The sequence below is a fragment of the Crassostrea angulata genome, chromosome 8 (genome assembly GCF_025612915.1).
Source record: "Crassostrea angulata isolate pt1a10 chromosome 8, ASM2561291v2, whole genome shotgun sequence".
Lineage (NCBI taxonomy): Eukaryota > Metazoa > Mollusca > Bivalvia > Ostreida > Ostreidae > Magallana > Magallana angulata.
The window spans coordinates 57,903,606-57,915,593 of record NC_069118.1 but is presented as its reverse complement, the minus strand read 5'-3'; positions in this window follow the sequence as shown (position 1 = coordinate 57,915,593).

Sequence of the window (11,988 nt, the reverse complement as noted above, 5' to 3'; positions counted from 1 at the left end):
TAAAATGTTATGACAACAAGATTTGTGTTAATTAAAATACCTCTTGCTTATGATGCTTGTTTACGTGAAATTTTTGTAATAAAAACCAATACTCGGTGTTTGATATCAAAGCAGTATCCATACTTTTATGTGGCAAACAAAGTCAAAACAAACAAAATATGAAGATTGTTCACTTTTTTAACGAAAAAAGACACTAATGATATCAAAAAATTGTCTTTATTCTCAATTACTTATCATAGTATATGAGAGAGAGAGAGAGAAGAAGAAGAAGAAACACATATCCAACGATGAACTAGTAATTGTAAATTTTTAAACCATTGTTCAATTTAGTGCTGCCAAACTTTAAACAAAATGATACATGAATACCAAACTTCAAAATAAATTATGAAGATACTGGGCTGTTTGATTTCACATATCTTTAAAAGATAAAATAGAGAGCACATTTTTTAATAATGGCATTCTCAGTATGTTTTATCTGAGAACTATAAGTTCCGACCTAAAAAAGTTTAAGGAATAAGGAATCAATATCAAGTATTACAAGGTAATTAAATACCGTTATCAAATTAAACAAAGCTCAAAGGGCTTTATGATAGATTAAATCACGCCCGACCGTACTTGGTCATCTCATAATATTCAAAGAATGATTCCTTATTATTTAAAACAATTGTACTATCAAAGTTTAAATAATCAGGGTTAGGGTTAGGGTAAGGTTTAATTGAGGAAATGAATTTTACTATCTTTTACAAAATCGACTCATAGTGTTACATTTATCACAGGCAAAAACAGTGGTATTATAAGAGTAATTATTTCAAGAGATCCTTTTAATTCGTGTGAAATAATATTCTACGAGTCTGATATTATCGGTCTGATTATTGAGGACACGGTGTAGTAGGAGCAACCCATAGACAAGGTGACCTCGGTCAATAACTGTTGGATTGTCGTCGGGCGCAGTAGCCTTCGTCAAAATGACTGAGTTGTATTCACGCTCAGTGATCAGGCATTTGTCTCCAATGTGAGCAGGTTCTCCAAAAGGCTGTTCCGGAATATTAACCTCGACCTTAAAAAAGGTTTTTACAAAATGTTTAAATATAAATCTTTAAAAATTCCAAATATTTGAGTTTTTTTCTTGATCGACATTTATCCATTCATATTTTCAAATATTAAATCATATGTTTTTCACATTTTAGTTTGATACAAAATTGTCTCACGGATTTAAATTTATTGGAAATTAATAATGAGAAATGTATACTATACATTCAAACGGTTGTATGTCTTACCTTGCAGGAGCATTCATATTTCTTAAATCTATTCAGATTAGCCGTTGTTGGCTCATAATAAGTACCTAGCATCATTCTGTTTGGCGTACTGTACTTGCTTACTGTAAAAAAGGACATACAAAACCATAGAATAAAATTGAAGTTATGTGTCTATTTCTTAGTGTGTTCCTTTTCATTTACTTTACTATGCTTTTTATTAAATAAATATCTTTTTTAAAGAGTAAATGGTTTCTATTATTAAATATTGTTAAAGTAATAACTACTAAAGAGTACTTGCCGGTTCAGATATATTTTTTGTTTACTTTAAAAGAAGGGGGTCCACACGAGTCTAACAATCCATATCCAAATACTGTCACTGTTATTCCAGAGTAACCAATTTGTCCCTGAACATATAGATGGAAAGATGGATAGATGGATGATGGATAGATGAATGGATAGATAAATAGATAGATAGATAGATAGATAGATAGATAGATAGATAGATAGATAGATAGATAGATAGATAGATAGATAGATAGATAGATAGATAGATAGATAGATAGATAGATAGATAGATAGATAGATAGATAGATAGATAGATAGATCGATCGATCGATCAATCGACATATAGATAGATATTTAAAAGAGTTCACTAACAAACTAACTTTCAAATTTGACGTCACTCTAATTCGAAATATCGCTTCATCTCTTGTCACCTTTGCATATTTAACAATTCCAACGAATACTACAAGATTCAATGATAAAAGTAACAAATTGCAATGAACACGTAATGTTGACATGTTTTCTTTTCTGTCATTTTTCTTTATTGCATATTTTTTTTATTTGGTATAGTGGATTTATCTAATATATTTTTTCAACTTAATCCCAAACCGCAAAAATTAACAAGAAAACATTTAATTGAAAACGATGGCAAAAAGTCCGTGTTTATTAAATTAATTGTCAAATATTGATTAATAAGACTTTAATGTACATAACAGAGTATACACATTTGTTTAAACCATATCACATCAATTTTTGCGCAAGTTGTAGGCTCAATGGGCTTGATATATCAGAATACATCACCAAAAATATAGATTAATTGGCTATTTGGCAATTTTCACTAATTTCATGGACATATTATATAGAATAATATCTTGACAAAAGGATATGGTAAAATGAATTATATGTTTGACGGATTGCTTCTCACGCTATAAGTTCCATAGCAAGTACACCCTAAAAAAATGTCTGTAAAAATTGTATTTCTTTATAGGTTAGCGCTTTAGAATGTCAACAATGCTGGAATCTTTTAAACATTAGATACCAAATTGCCTCTGTCTCTAAAAGTTAATAAGTTTAAGCTTAAGAAAAACAGGGAAAAGGAGGGGCACCCACTTGTCAATCAAAACAACAACAATATACATTATTATTTTGTAATCAAGGACTTGCTCATAATTAAAATTGGTAAATTATGTATTAGGGATTATTGTGATGCTTGCAGTTAACGATTATCAAAACCCGTACACAATTTCCTGCAATGTATATCAAAGACATGTAATTGTAATCATACATTTATATTTACATTTACTTTCTTTTCCCCTATCAAATTGCATTGATTTTTTTGAGTGTTATTTACACATAACACAGAAGACCAAATCACCAAATCTGGTGCGTATGAATCCAATCTTTCTTTAGAATTTCTCGAAGAACATAGTTACAATGTAACTGACTCTCCTCGCGACTTCAAGCCAGATCACGACCAGATATTATACTTACGCTGATAAATATTTCTCGATGTAAACATATTTTAACATTAAAATGAATTCAATTGATTAATTTCTTATTATACCAAAAGTAAATTCATCAAATTACAGAATGAAAAAATGAAATTCTATTATAAGTTATGTGCACTATTTTTGTCAGCATGATTCGGCTCTTCCAATGGCTCTTCCGTTAATTGCATATAACTCGTTGTATAAGACAGACATGTTAAAAAATAAATCATGTTTTCGGAAAGAGAATAAATGTTAAAAAACGTAAATATAAGTATTGAATCATTATTTTTTGAAAGATGTGGTCTCATAACTGCAACGGTGTGTGCAAACAAATTTTCATAACGCGCTAGCGCGCGTTATTCAATTTGTATGCACACACCGTTGCAGTTATGAGACCACATCTTTCAAAAAATAATGATTCAATGCTTAAATGTAGAGATATGGATCATTACGCTATGCATATACTTATGATTTGATACACTTAATAAATATTCAAAGGTTAGGAATGATTCATTTTGTCATTTAAATTCAATCCCCTTTAGCGAGCTCCAAATTGCTAGCTAAAAATACAAGTAGGTCTTAAATCTATTGTTATAAAGCATACCTTAGTTACTGGTTAATCAGTGCTTTTTTACCTCGTGAATTTCCATTTTTCTGTATTCATAACTGAGGGTTTTTTTTTTTTTTTTTTTTAGCTTTAATCATTTCTATTTCTTATTCAGTGGACACAACGCCGTTCTAATTGCTTATATGACGTTGTTTCCTTGAGAGAAGCATAGTAAAATCAACACTAGATGTATAAAACATTATGTAAAAGTCAAACTGATATTGAAAAATCCGGATTGTGTCATTTGCGATACTCGCTCTACTTGAAGGTGTATGTGCTGCTTTTGTGGGTTTTTTTATTTGTGACTATATATGCTTTGTTTTGAGAATGCGTGTACATGCAGAATGAAAATGCGTCTGTATATATAATTATTTACATCCATTTCACGAAACCTTTTTTAGATTGTGCCAACGTGTCCAAATAGGAGGTCTATAACTCAAACGAATAAAAAGTAAGTTTATTTTATCAGCCAACAGTAACACCAAATTAAGTGCTACAATTTAAATGTAAATTTTCAAAATACATCTTTTTTTCAGAAAATAAAATATGCGCTAAAGTCAATAAAGTTATTCTACATATCAAAATATTCCCTTCATGAATGTGGTTTTGAACATAAAAAACTCAATCTGGTTGATATATGTTTTATAAATCCTCCTATTTTAAGGTTTTTCTTATCTATAAAACTTATTTTAAAAAAAAGAAAAAGATACACCTCATTGCTTTATTTTCGATTTTACATCTTACAATGCATTACTTTTCAATAATCGGTATAAAAAAGGATCATTTACCAAACTGTGCATCACACGATTGTTCACTCTGTATGAGGGGATCACATCCGTACACTGCATGCAGAAAACTGACTATCATTAACAGAGGTAGACAAATCTGAATTTTGTCCTAATACTTCCGATTCCAAATTAAGACTGAGGAAAAACAAGAATTGAACTTTTGATTTCCTTAAAATGCTTGACATGACACCAAGCGCTATTTTCTGAAAATATTGTTTTAACGCGCAATATCTTTATGTTAATGAATGTTTCAATCTATGGGCTGTTAAAAGGTCTAGGCGTATATTGTCTATTGTTTAAATTACTGGTTAACTTTTGTTGTTTGAAAAAAAAATGCTGCTTCAGGCATGGGAAGATTTCAAATATTGTAAAAAAAATCCTCATTTGTAATGCATTAATTAAATTATTAATGTCATGCTTTGCGTAATGTTTTAAATAAATGAATGAATATATTACTTTGAAGTGCCTTATATTGATCGTCTAAGTATGCCAATTTGGGATTTTTACTTAAAAATTACAATAGCAAATCTTTATTTTAAACGATATATAATTTATACAACTCCAGCACATTTGCGATGTTTCAAGAAAATCTGGTTCTTTTTAGGGACCATTTCAAAATACAGGTATACAGTTAAACTCGTTTAGTGCGAATAGGGATATAGCGAATTCTCGGATATAGCGAAGTTTTTTAGTCCCCGGTAAAATGCTTAACAAATTTTTCTTAAATTTTACGGTAATAACAAATTCGGATATAACGACTTTACGGATGTAGCGAACTGATATTGAGTCCCGTAGAGGTGAAAAATAACGAAATTTAACACCTTTATAACAAATTTCTTTTCCATTTAAAAAACGTTTGCACTACCAATTAACATAATAGTTTGAATGAATTTATTTTCATATATTTTTTCAATTCACAATCCATTTATTAAAGGTATCAAAATAATGTATTTTTAATTAAGGCATCAATTAGTAAAAGAGTCTGGTGAAAGAAAACACGTATATTGCGAATTCGCTATAAATATTTTATGAATTCGTTATACGGATATAACGAATAACGGATATAACAAAGTAATTCCATTGTTCCCTGGGACTTCGCTTTAACCGAGTTTTACTGTATTTACAATAGGATAATATAAAAATTGTCATTTTCCGCACGTGAAAATAATTATTATTCAAAAAGTACTCAGTAGCGATTTTCCTCAAGTATGTTGTATGTGATAAATACTACAATTTTCCACCTAGCATGTTAGAAAAATTATTTCGTCAGGTTTTTAGTGTGGGTCATCTTAAAATATCAAAATACATTAAAGTTTAATTATCTATTAGGGGTATTACAAAAGATTAATACACCAGACTCGTTAAAAAATTAAGAAGGTTAACCATGTGAATAACATTATTCGGTGTTACGTTCTCAAAAGCGTGCATGTTTTACTTTTAACGTTATTTTATTTTTTTAAACATATTCCTACAAAACCTCATTTTGTCATGACGTCATAAAAGCACTGACAAAACGAAGAACAAAAAAAATCGATTAAAAAAACCCAAAATTGTCCTTATAAATATCTAAATATGTTTATCTGCATTTTATTTGTTGTGTTTGATTTAATAATTGGTATCGAAACAATTTCATAAAATGTATAAATACACTGTGTTTACAAGAATTCCAATGAAAACTAAAGAAGGCCTCTGTAATACTAGTACTGTTCTGTAGCGGCAATAACTTGCTATCAAAGTAGTCATAAAAATTATATTTAGTTTGTAAACAAAAACTGTGTTTTAATAACTTCCGATAAAACAAACGTTTTAAGCATTTACATATTCTTCAATTAATGTGAGCAAATAGAAAGAATATTCGTTTGTTTTTTCTTTTGTTTTGTTTTGTTTTTTTTTGGGGGGGGGGGGGGGTATTTTTTTTGGGGGGGGGGGGGTGTGCCTTAAGATATAGATTTAGGTACTCATATCAAAGCAACTTATGGTTTTTATTAGAAAAAATCTTATATACGTCTTTAAAATCAACAACACACGTGCTTGACGTGAAGCGGATGAAATAAAGACTGTTATGGAGGAAAGGTGTATCCAGGCTTTTATATACATGATACACTAGCTGATTACAACAATGTCTACGAAATTGAAAGAAGTATAGGCGCAATCTAACATTTTTTAACAATTAAGTTGTAACAATTAAATATCCGTTCAGCAAGAATTTCGACGGTCTTGTGTTCACAACAGACGAAGAGATGATTGCCTGTATTGTAAATTTTAGCAGTAGAAGTCGTTTCTTTGATCTTATTCAAAATCCTGAGTTTCTGAACACACTTTGAACAGACTTTGAATATACACAGTGGTAGTATCAGCTTATAACTGAATATATCAATAAACGAATCGAATTCTCTTTTTCTATGTAAAAACAGGATTGACAATACTATATATATACGCTCTTTTACATACTTTATAGAGTTGCCAAAGGTACAATTAAATGTTAAAGACGGCAAATATTTTTTAACGGGGGTTTTTGGGGGGCTTGCTTGAACTTTAAGTAAAGTAAAAAGTTTTATCATTTAACTATAAAGTTACACGTTAACAAGTACAATCAGAAATGAATGTTTTCAGAGCAACTTGTTAGATTATGTTTATAATTCTACTTCCCTATGTAACTTTAAATCCAATTGTGTTTCCTGTAATTCTGACGATGGGTTTATTTTAACTATAATGACAATTTTCCTATTCTCGTCAAAATTTTCACACGTGAAAATTCAGATTGTCACGTTTTGCAAAAATAACTACGTTTAGAGCTCTCACGCAGACACTATTTTCATATAAGGTACAAACACGACTTAGTAATATGGATATTAATCTGTTTGATCGTTTCAAGCCCTTGAGGGTCAAATTTTGTTGGTAGCCTAAATACCAAGTACCGGGTTCATGAGGACATAATTTTATTGGTAGCAAGTTATATTGCGTAAAAAGATATTAAGCAAATGCTTATATATATATATATATATATATATATATATATATATATATATATATATATATATATATATATATATATATATATATATATATATATATATATATATAGGTTCGTAGGGATGTACATTCGAAGGTAGCGGTTAGCTTTAAAAGTACAAGGCGTAACTACAAGAGTGTCTTATTACTGTTCGAAATCTTATTCCGTCTCCATTCAAAACCAAAATTGAAAGTATAACAATTAACAATCAGTAATAAAGAGCAACATGTCAAATCATGTACATGTTTCTACTTCAATATGTTACCTTAAATCCAGATCTTGTCTTGAATTATCATTATCATGTCAAAGTGCATTATATCTACAAATCTTGAGATTTTTGTCATTATAGGTGCATGATATCGACTCTAAATGCTGTTATCAAATAATCCCAAAATATATACATGTACCATTATGTGTGAATCATTTTAATAAAACAGTTAATATCTAGAACTTTTACGTAATTTTTTCAATAAAAGTTAAATCCTAATAAAGCTACTGGATGGTTAAAATTAGTAGGTTTTGTAAAACATTAAATAAAAGAATAAGCCAATGGCCACCAAAAGAATAAGCCAATGACCACCAAAAGAATAAGTCAATGACTACGAAATGTTTTATATACCAGAACTTGATATATATAAATTTCGGTCATAAAAAAACGAACTTTTAAAACAGAATCAGCAATTTGAGATTTTAATATAATCAAAGGTGAAATTTTGTAAGTCTGCAAAGCCATGTTTAACACTTTATAACATTTTTTAGTGTTTGCAACCGTTCAGTTATTATGTTTAAACAAATAATTACATTGCATTTATGTTATATCCGTTACATTTATCAAATTACATATTTTAAACTCATGAGATTTAGAACAACTAGTATTCGATTCAAACTTTTTTCATTTTTTTTAGTTCACTTGTGTTTCCATATTTTTCTTCATGTTAGTTGTGTTTTTGTATTTCTGAAATCCCAAATGAAACCATGAACAAAGTTTATTTTTTCGCCAAATGAAACAAAGGTGGGATTAAAACCTTCGACTTGAATAAATTCTTCGGGTTTTTTTTCCAAACACACATTATAATTTAATTGCATCCATAAAACTCAATATAATCAAAAATACCCTGGAAACAATTTCGTCACCTTAAATATTGTGATTCAATTAATTATCTTACCTTTAACATGCTATTTTATGGTCTCGAATATAAGCAACGACAAAGTTTATTAAATACGTACTCGAATTTTTAAGCGTGAATAATGTACAAATTCTATATGTATTTGCAGCTTTATAAAAAATAACCTTAGCTCCGAGGTGAATTTTATCTATGATATACTTTTTCCTCAAACAGATGTATTACGGCAAAAGTAGTCAAGATGAGATAAGTTCTTAGCTTTAAAAACCTATATTATACAAAAGACCATCTGCGAGAAAAATGAAGTATTTAGTAAGGACTCGTTGAATCAAAAACCGTAAGTTTTAGGCTTAATTTTAGTCGGATCAAAACTTAAATGAAGCTTATTAGGATTTCAAACAGTTTCAACTAATCTCACTGGTTTAAATCCATTGTCTTTTAACAATCTACAATTTTGAATTGACAAAGAGTCCTATGACTTATTGACAATTTAGAATTGTTAATTTGTAAAAACCACAATGATAATACAGCACGCACAGCGCGTTCACAGAGGTTTCATTGTGCGTTATCAACAAAAATCAGTCGTAGAATTTCTCAAATACTGTGAGAGCATCAAACTGATTATATTTTTTTTTATTTCGTAGGTTTTTTTTATGAAAACCTTCATTTGGATAAAATTTGTATAATGAAGTATATTAAATGATAAAAACTGTAAGAATGAAACTGTCACCGTTTTCTGATATGTAAGCTAATTTCATGTTTACACCCAAGCCTTCGCCTAGACGTAAAGTAGGTGTAATATGTAAAATTACCTCACTGTAGTCTAGCGTAAAGACGCACCCTGTTATCAAACCTTTTACACATTTATTCACAATAATCAAACATTTACGGTTAGACTCGGCTTACAACATTTGATGAAACAAACATCAGATGATATGCAAGACCGAAATTAATTTACTAAGTGTATGCTACTTAGGGTACATGTACATTGAGAGCCCTTGCATGATATGTTCTGTTCCGTAAAAAAATATTTTTAGATCATTTATTTACATTTAATTGCTTTATATATATCTATAAAACTGAAACAGTGATCCATAATAGATCTAAACAAGTATTACTTGTGAAGTGAATTTTAAAAACCTTATTGTATTATATTTTTTCAAATGAAAATACATATTACATTTATAGTGATTTATTGAGAAGTATGCACAATTTTAAACATTAGAATCTTTTCTGGTACTCTCTCTCTCTCTTATGATTATGATTTAACGCATTGTTTCATTTTTTATGTGCATTTGTACCTATATATTGCATATATGTTTCGATATTTTGCGGTGTATTTACCGGAGGACACATTCCATCAAACAACTTTTTTTTTGGTGGTGAATAATTTTATTCGCTCAACAATTATGGTTCATCTATTTTAAGAACACTATTCAAAACGTTTCACAATAGAATAAATGGCATTGAAACAGATCAATATATGATATATCATACAGCAGGCTGCATTATTTTTACAGTATAGACAGAGAGTTTGTTTACATATAATATTGAATTTTCTTTATTTGACCTTCCTTTTCTGCCACAAAGAGGTTATCGTTCGTGTCCACACACAAACCCCACGGACTGTGTAAATCACAGTTGTCAATAAAGCGGAGGAACTTTCCGTCTTGTCCTATGATGTGAATGCAGTTGTTTTTATCATCGGCTATCAGGATCCGACTCTGGCTGTCTGTTGTGATCCCGTACGGATAAAGCGACCCCTTTGTCTTAGTTGGAGGACCAGTGTAGGTACACCGGTGTTTTCCGGCCTGATTGACCACCACTACTGCTCCAGCGTACCAGTCGGATACACAGATATCGTGGTTTTTATTCTCGCTGATGTATCTAATGTAACGGCCGGGTGAAAAGAGAGGTTGTCCATGCTCATCCACCTCAATACAATTCAGCAGCAATGAACCAGAGTAAATAGTGGTTTTGTATATACTGCTAGACTATGTAAAATCAAACAGGAAAAACATGTACGGCATGTGTAGGAAAAACACATTATCTGTATCACTGAAACTTACACCAAAAGCTTCCATGAAAACAAGTAACATATTGGGTTTGGACTGTTTTGCACTTTATAACCCGCGTTATTGGTTTTTATATTTTATTTTATGTTTTACGGTGCGACCGTTGGGGCGAGCGCAGCAGGTGATCAAAAATGAATGATGATAAATCAAGAAAAATAAAAGTAGTGACGAAAAGTAAATGAATTTTAATGAAAAAAAATAATAAATATACCTATTTTTCCAGTAAATTTTCATTATTCATAATTCATAAGATTTTTTATTTATTTATTATACAAATCTGATTAAAATCAGATCTTTGTAACACTCCGAAATTCTGATAGTCGCTGAACAAAGTGTAGCGACATCAGAATTTGTTGGAGCGGATCAAAGATCTGATTTTAATCAGATTTTTTATATACTGGTCGCACGCCAGTATAGAATTTATCTCGGATAAAATGTTGTTGAATAATTAAGATTTTAACATAATGTACATTGCAGTTTATTTCCTCTTTTCTTGCAGCAGACATTTTTCTTAAACTTACAAATAAAAATTGACTTATCACAGATCCCCCCTCCCCCGTTTAAAAAAAAATTCAAATTAACGTATAAAAACAATTTGTTGATCACATAAGGAAAATGGAGCCCCCGGGAGCATGTAATACCGTAAATAGTAGTGAAAATAAAGACACTTTTGAGCAGCTAAAGAGCTAAAGGCATACCACGCACTCCCCATTCCTCACCCCGATTAGAATTTTCCTGATTTTAAGAATTTTATTTTTCTTTTTGCATGTGACGATTTTTTGAATGATGTTCAGTTGCCACGCCCCATTTAAAAAACGTTCCTGGAAATTACCGTAAATATATTGAATACAATAAATGTGAGCATTCATCCAAATGAGAGCAAGTTAAAGCTGTTTCCTATCTCTGAAGAAATGTCCCGATTCGTTAGCTCTGCAAGATTTTGAGAAGATTTTGGTATTTATATTTTAGCAGATTTACAATAACTACTTAGAGTAGTTTCCCCTTATTGTGACGTCAAAGTTCACGTCGGTCAAATGTAGACTGTCTCTTTGAAAACACACTAGAAAAAAACTACGCGAAATATACTGTTTTGTTCACTTAAAAAGAATGATGTTCTGGAAATTACACAATTTATCTGTTTCTCAAAAGTTTTACTTTGATTCTCGCGAGATGGTATCCAGTCTAGTGAGATCGGCCGACATTGAGGAATTGCATTGTGGGTCGAAATTTACTGACTCCGAAAAATTCTGTCGGATCAATGTGTAAGAAATCCATTGTGACGTCACTCGAAAGGACGATAACTCCGTTAGTCTTAAAAGTAATGGAAATTGGCGTTGTGTTATTTACAGTGCA